At 46.8% G+C, this 6,844-nt stretch overlaps 1 long non-coding RNA gene across 1 annotated transcript; it reads right to left on the bottom strand.

Moving 5' to 3' along the window:
- Positions 1–2,617: 2,617 nt before the first annotated feature.
- On the bottom strand, positions 2,618–6,628 carry LOC125099635 (uncharacterized). The gene is made up of 3 exons (XR_007127302.1): positions 6,588–6,628; positions 4,539–4,650; positions 2,618–2,684 (listed from the first exon to the last, which is right to left on the bottom strand). It is a non-coding gene; the product is annotated as an uncharacterized LOC125099635 (long non-coding RNA).
- Between the last annotated feature and the right edge of the window lie 216 nt (positions 6,629–6,844).

Raw genomic sequence — 6,844 nt, 5'->3', positions numbered from 1 at the left:
GGAACTTTCTGAAGCTCATGCTAGTCCCTTACTTACGGATTCTTGGTAGGATCTGGTAGGATGGAGTTGTAGGGCCTGGGATGGTGACCCCTGATTTACTGGCTTTCTTCCCTTCCTGCGTGACCATATGCATCCTTCAAGGTGGCTTTCTGGAATCCGCTTCTGAATAACTAGCTAAACTCAGCCTCGTCTCTGGGTCTCCTTGGGTGAACCCAAAAGCACGTGGTCCTCTAAAAGCTTATCTAAGAAAGAATATAGATGCGGGAAGCCCAGTATTTCACAACGGGCCACTAAAATACTACTGTGACTCACGCACTCCTTGTAGAAAATACGAGTTTGCCTCATTAACATGAAGACAGTCTGGAACCTTCTTTCTTTCTGAGCCATTTTGACTCCCCTCCACCCCCCCCCCCGCCTTTGAAATGTTTCCCCATGAATTTGAGAGTCAAGAGAATGCCAGTCCCTATTTCCCCCAGTGGTCGTTCTTTCGAACACACATGTTTGTCACGAGGGCTATTTAGAAATAGACCTGTCACCTTCAGTTGTTGTCCCACAAAGAATCTGAAGACCAAGTAACTGGAAATTCCAGTGGGCAGGTGCAGACCAAAGTGTCGCTGAAATCCAACCAACAGGTTGATAGTCTTTGTTTACACAGCTGGGGCTTGATACAAACCCACAGCAGCTGTCAACATAAACAGCCTATCAAGGAGGGCTGGAGGCCACTTCATAAAGCAATGAGTGTTTCAAATAAATTAGGAAGCCAAAGAGTCTTTGAAACCTCAAACCATTTACGAAAGAGCCGAGACTCCTCTCTCTGCATAAAATAAAGCAAACCTTTAGCCCATTTCTAGAACATTCTCTACTAAGAAGTGTTTGGTATCCCGGTGATGAAAGAAGTCAAGGCCCATCCCTGCTTTCCCATTCTTTGGACCCTCATTCCCCATGCTAGCACACCTTGTTCTTCTTCAGTTCTCGCTGGCAAGCTCCTTGGCGTTTAGAGACAGATTAAAATCTTCAGAGGCTACATTACAGTACGTTTCCCACTCCCCTACTGTTGGGTAACTGAAAATCAGCACAATTCTAAATCACCAAATGAGTAGCGGGAGGAAAAAATCCACAAAGTTCTCTAATATTTCCTACGATGAATGTTTTTGGCATTCCTTGGAAATGTCAGATATATCCCATGAAATACTTACAGTCTTTTCTGGGACCAAAAGCACAGACTGAGTTTGCCACATCAGTGACCTCATCAGTGACATATCCATGGTCATGGATCACTTTGTAGGGCAGAATTATGCACTGCAAAGACCCCTAAAGTCCCAAGTCACATATTCACCCACATCCCACGTATATGCTAATAGCCAAAGAATTTACAGGCACCCCAAATTTGGTCCTCTGGCTAGTATTCAGACTAATGAATTTATTTCACAGGCAAGTGGTAAGCTTCATCAAGAATGGCTTTTGAGGGGTGCCTGGGTGGCTCAGTTGGTTAAAGCCTTCGGCTCAGGTCATGATCTTGGGGTCCTGAGATCAAGAGCCACATTGGGGTCTCTGCTCGTCGGGGAACCTGCTTCCCTTTTTCTCTCTCTGCCTGCCTCTCTGCCTACTCATGATCTCTGCCTGTCAAATTAAAAAAAAAAGAAAAAATCTTTAAAGAATGGCTTTTGTGATGCTAGAGCCCCACCAAAAAGATCAAATTAACCTACACATCACCAAACAAATGTCCTCAGCAGTTTCTCCATGGGCCTCTGAAAATAAATTGACCTTAAAGTCTCCACAAGACAGGTCTGGCAGCCCAGCTAATTTATCACCACTCATGCTGGCCAAAAACCTCAGCTGGGTTTGACGTCCCAAAGATGAATGGGAACAGACTGTCCAAACAACTCAAGTGGTCGGAGATAAGGCTCCATCATAACTTGGGGCTCTTTTGGTCGACAAGGAGAAAAACCCAACTCCAGCTAGTTCAAGAAGAAAAAAAAAAGGTCTGGGGTGGGGGGAGGTGAGGAGATTTTGATTTATGTACCTGGGAAGTCCTGAGTCTTCAAGAAAGCCTGGAGGAGTTCAGGCAAGGCTGAATCCAGGGGTTCAAGTAGTGCCATCAAGGAAACACCCTGTCTCTCCACCCTTAGCTCTGGTTGCCTGCAAAATCAGGGTCATTCTACAGACTAAAGACCCTCTTTACAACTCCAGTGAGTCTTAGGGCTGCCCCTGTTTGGCTTAACTTGGAGTACTTGCCCATTCCTTAGTCTTGGGCTATTCTGGCCAAGGCTGGGGTTTCTGCGCAGCCATAAACCCGGAGCGGGCGGCTGCCCACATACATACGAACTATGAGCGAGAAGAGTAGTTCCCCAAGAAAAGATCTCCATTCTGATGGCTCATCCCTCCTTTGTGTCATATGTTGATTACGATGAGGGAGCAAAATGCAAGCCGAGGGCAAAGCCCAAGCTAACACCCCACAATGCTGCCCTCCCCCATCCCCACCCCCACCCCTCTGGTGCTCCTGCCCACCAGAGATCAAAGGAAAGGGAAAAACAAAGGGCCACTCTTATCTCCTGGAATGAGGGACTCCATCAGTTTGCAACAATATCAATGATTTCCAAGGAAAAAAGTAAGCTTATCAATAGGAAGAGCTCCAGAAAACCAGAGACTCCGTTTCTTGGAGCTGTAACATCACCCTCCCCTACCTAGGATAGAAAATCTTATATAATCAGTCATTCCTCACACTCACAACACAGCTCTTTCTGCCCACAGCTCCTGTCCCCGTGCTGTAATAAAAACACCCTTTTTTTGCACTGAAAACGTCTCAAGAATTCTTTCTTGACCCTTCGCTCCCGAGCCCATTTCAAATCACAGCAATCAGAAGCAGCAAACATGTCACGCACCTTTCACGCTCAGAGCAGCTAATGCAAATCCTCACCGCTAGCTGACCAACTGATTGACTAGCACAGAACAATTAAAAAAAAAACATGGGGTTTCCTTGGTGCAAAGGCCATGCCCGGCAGTCTGCAAAGACAAAGGACCCCGCCAAAGCGCAGAATTTACTCATTCAGGTTATTAATGAGTCTTAGTAGACACCTGGCCTATCTTAGCAGTTCAACTTCAAACAGGAAGCCCAAAGAGGGATAGGCTAAGAGACAGGGCTCCAGCCAGATCTAGAGACCCAGCAACCCAGTCCCATATCTAGGGGGCAGGGGTAGCTATTTCCACAATATTCTGACAACTTCTCAAGCACTGGTAAGTCCCTAATTTGTCCCCAGCCAATCAACCAAACACCAAGGGGTGTTACAGAAAAAAACACTGGGGTGGGTTCTAGTCCCCATGCCCCTATTAAGAAGGTATGTGATCTCTAGCAAATCCCGTGGTGTCACTGAGCATCTGCTGTTTCCTCTACAAAGCGAAGCATTCGTTCTTGTCAAGCTTGGGCGTTCTGCACTCCATAATGTACTGCATTCTGTGGGGCTGCCAGCCCTGGCTTGCACATCGGAGATAGTTTTGAGAGATTTAAAAAGAACCCTGACTACCTGGGCCGCAACCCGGATCAATTACGTGAGAATTTCTGGTGATAAGGCCCAGGCATCAATATATAGTGTAAATCTCCCCAGGTGATTCTGAGTTTCCACCGAGAGTGAGAAGCAGGATCCTATTTCCTTATTCTGCAACCTTCTCGAAGAGCAAGCTGAGTGGGGTGAAAAGCACACCTCCCAGGGAACCCGTCAGCAGCCCAGTGACCCTGTAGCTAGGGTCATCTGCCATGTGCAGTCCACTCGCTGCATTAGAAATTATTGTCTTTGGGGTACCTGGGTGGCTCAGTGGGTTAAGCCTCTGCCTTCAGCTCAGGTCATGATCTCAGGGTCCTGGGATCAAGCCCCACATCGGGATCTCTGCTCAGCAGGGAGCCTGCTTCCCTGACCCCCACCTCTCTCTGCCTGCCTCTCTGCCTACTTGTGATCTCTCTCTTTCTCTGTGTGTGTGTGTGTGTGTGTGTGTCAAATAAATAAATAAAATCTTTAAAAAAAAAAAAGAAATTATTGTCTTTTATCTATGCTCCCTAGGGCCATCTGCCACTCAGCATATTCTGAGGGCAGGTTTCCAGAATTAGGGTGTCATTGTTTGGGGCGCTGAATTCTTAGGACCAAAGAGTTTGGCCGAAACCATTTCAGCCGATAAATACTTTTCACTCTTAGGAGAGAAAAAGTCAAGGTGCTCCCCACGTTGCAGAATGAGCTAGAAACGGGCGGCACCCCAGCGACAACTCGTTTCCCTTCTCTTATGTAATAACGCATATTTCTGTTCAATTATGTGAATCACCAAATTTGTTCTAAGATCAGAAACACAAGGAAAAGTAGGAGAAAATATATCGTGGGCAATTAGCTGCTTTTTAAAAGAGGAAAGGAAATCATAATCAGCCGAGCTTTCTATTGTGCAATAATATTAACCAGCATTCATGTCACTTTCAATGATAGGTTGGTCTGCTTCATTGAACCATTTTTCCCCTGGGGAATCAAATGGTTATACAATTTTGTGATTCACATCCATACCTCCTGCCACATAATCGCATGTTCCAGGCGAGCCTGCCTCCCACAAGTGAGGGCCAGGTCTTCACCCCTGTTGTTTGTTCCTTCTCGTCTCTGCTCTGTGAGCTCTGACGCCCTTTCAAAGTAACAAGACAGAAATAACTTGGCTTGAAGTTTCAGGAAGTTACCTTGTCCTCCTGAAGCTCCATTCATTTCAAGCCTTTTAAAAAACATGCTGGATGGGATTAAAATACAGGACATGGGGACCCCTGGGTGGTTCAGTTGTTAAGGGTCTGGCTTTGGCTCAGGTTGTGATCCTAGGGTCCTGGGATCGAGTCCCGCATTAGGCTCCCTGCACAGCGGGGAGACTGCTTCTGCCCTGTCTGCCACTCCCCATACTTGTGCTTTCTCTCTTCTGACAAATAAATAAATAAAATCTAAAAACAAACAAACAAGACATAAGTGAAGCCAATGAAAAGAGGAGCCCTCTTTATTCCTCTCTTTCTCTCTAAGCATTAAAACAAGCAAACATTGTAGTGATTACATAAAAGCAAGTGACTCAGTTAACCATAGTTCACATCATTAATTTTCTTTGGAGAGGCTCAAACCCATGGGATATATTTTCCAGCTCACATAGAGAGGACCCTGGGTGGGAAGGGGGGCTTATGCTTACTTTATACAGCTTCATACAAGCATTTCCTACACTTCAGGATATATTTTGCTTCTCTGCAAATGCCCCAAACCTTCCTTTTCTACAAAATCTTTTCTATAGCAATTTCCCTTCATGAGCTGGATTTTGGCTTGTCTTAATTAGTCAAATTGTCTGATAAAACCAGACTCCATTCCCGATGGCAACCCTTACCTGGGGTTGAGTAGAAGGCATCCCTTTTAGAAGGAGTTTGAGCCCCCAATTCACCACTGTCCCTGCCATTTCTACTTGACTGGCGTCAGTGATCACTTCATACCACCCAGGGTAGTCCCCATTATTTTCAGGTTCCCTGAACCCTTCTGGGACTTTTAGGGAGCTTGTATTTGTCATGATTTTTCAGACACAAAAAACCTTATAGGATAGGTAGAAATAGTTAGATATCCTATATATACATACACACACTTACCCAGAAAGTGATTTTTTTTAAAAGATTTTATTTATTTGATAGAGATCACAAGTAGATGGAGAGGCAGGCAGAGAGAGAGAGAGGGGAAGCAGGCTCCCCGCTGAGCAGAAAGCCCGATGTGGGGCTCGATCCCAGGACCCCGGGATCACAACCTGAGCCGAAGGCAGAGGCTTTAACCCACTGAGCCACCCAGGTGCCCCCCCCCCCCCAAGAAAGTGATCTTAAAAAATTAGCTTATGGGATTATAGGGACTGTCAGATTTAAAATTTAAAGGGCAAGCCAACAGGCTAAAAATTCAGGTGAGTTGATCTTGCAGTCTTGAGTCCAAAGCCTGGACATGCAGGCAGAGTTTCTATATTTCAGTCTAGGGGCAGAATTCCTTCTTTGAGAAGCTGGCAAGATGGCCAAACAGTAGGGGACTGAAATGACATCAGATCCCAGGAGTTCAGCTAGATGTTTATCAAACCATTCTGAACACTTACAAACTCAAGAGGAGATCAAAGAGAAGAAGAGCAGCAATTCTAGGAACAGAAAATTGACCACTTTCCAGAAGGTAGGATGTGCGGAGAAGTGAATCCAAGACAACCTACAGAAAGATTGACCGTGGAGGGAAGGGCCAGCTCCCGGCAAGTGATAATAGTAGCAGAGCACAAAATCAGAACATCTAGAAGTCTGATCCACTGAGGGACATTGCTCCAGAGGCTGAGCAGAGGTGGAACCCTCATGGGGACAGTGTGGTCTCAGGACCCTTGGGGTCACAGAAAGACCAGGGGTGTCTGAGTGTGGCAGAGCTCCCAGGTATTGGAGCGGGGAAGCCGGCTACAGAGACGGAGCCGAGGGGGTTGGCTTTCAGTTCAGGGTTACCTTAAACCATGATCTGAGGCACAGCTGGGCCACTGCTCTTCGAGCAGGGATATATCCTGTGGACCCCACAAGTGGCAGATCCAGAGAGACTCACCTTCCTTCTGGGAGGAGCGGCAGGAGTGCACAGTAGGAATCTGCGGGGTTTGGAGACTCCAGGCGGGGCTGTGCACCAGAGACAGAAACATTTGGTCACAGGCCGGGTGAACTTGGAGCAGGACCAGAGACCAGGGAGACGGGAGGCATTGACTGCTTTTCTCTGAGGGCACACTGAGGAGTGGGGTCCCGAGCTCTCAGCTCCATGGGCTGGAGACTGGGAGGCCGCCATCTTCATTCCCGTCCTCCAGAGCTCTA

This window comes from Lutra lutra, chromosome 5, assembly GCF_902655055.1.
Source record: "Lutra lutra chromosome 5, mLutLut1.2, whole genome shotgun sequence".
Taxonomy (NCBI): Eukaryota; Metazoa; Chordata; class Mammalia; order Carnivora; family Mustelidae; genus Lutra; species Lutra lutra.
Note: the sequence above shows the minus strand (reverse complement) of the source record. Positions and strands in the feature narration are given on the sequence as shown.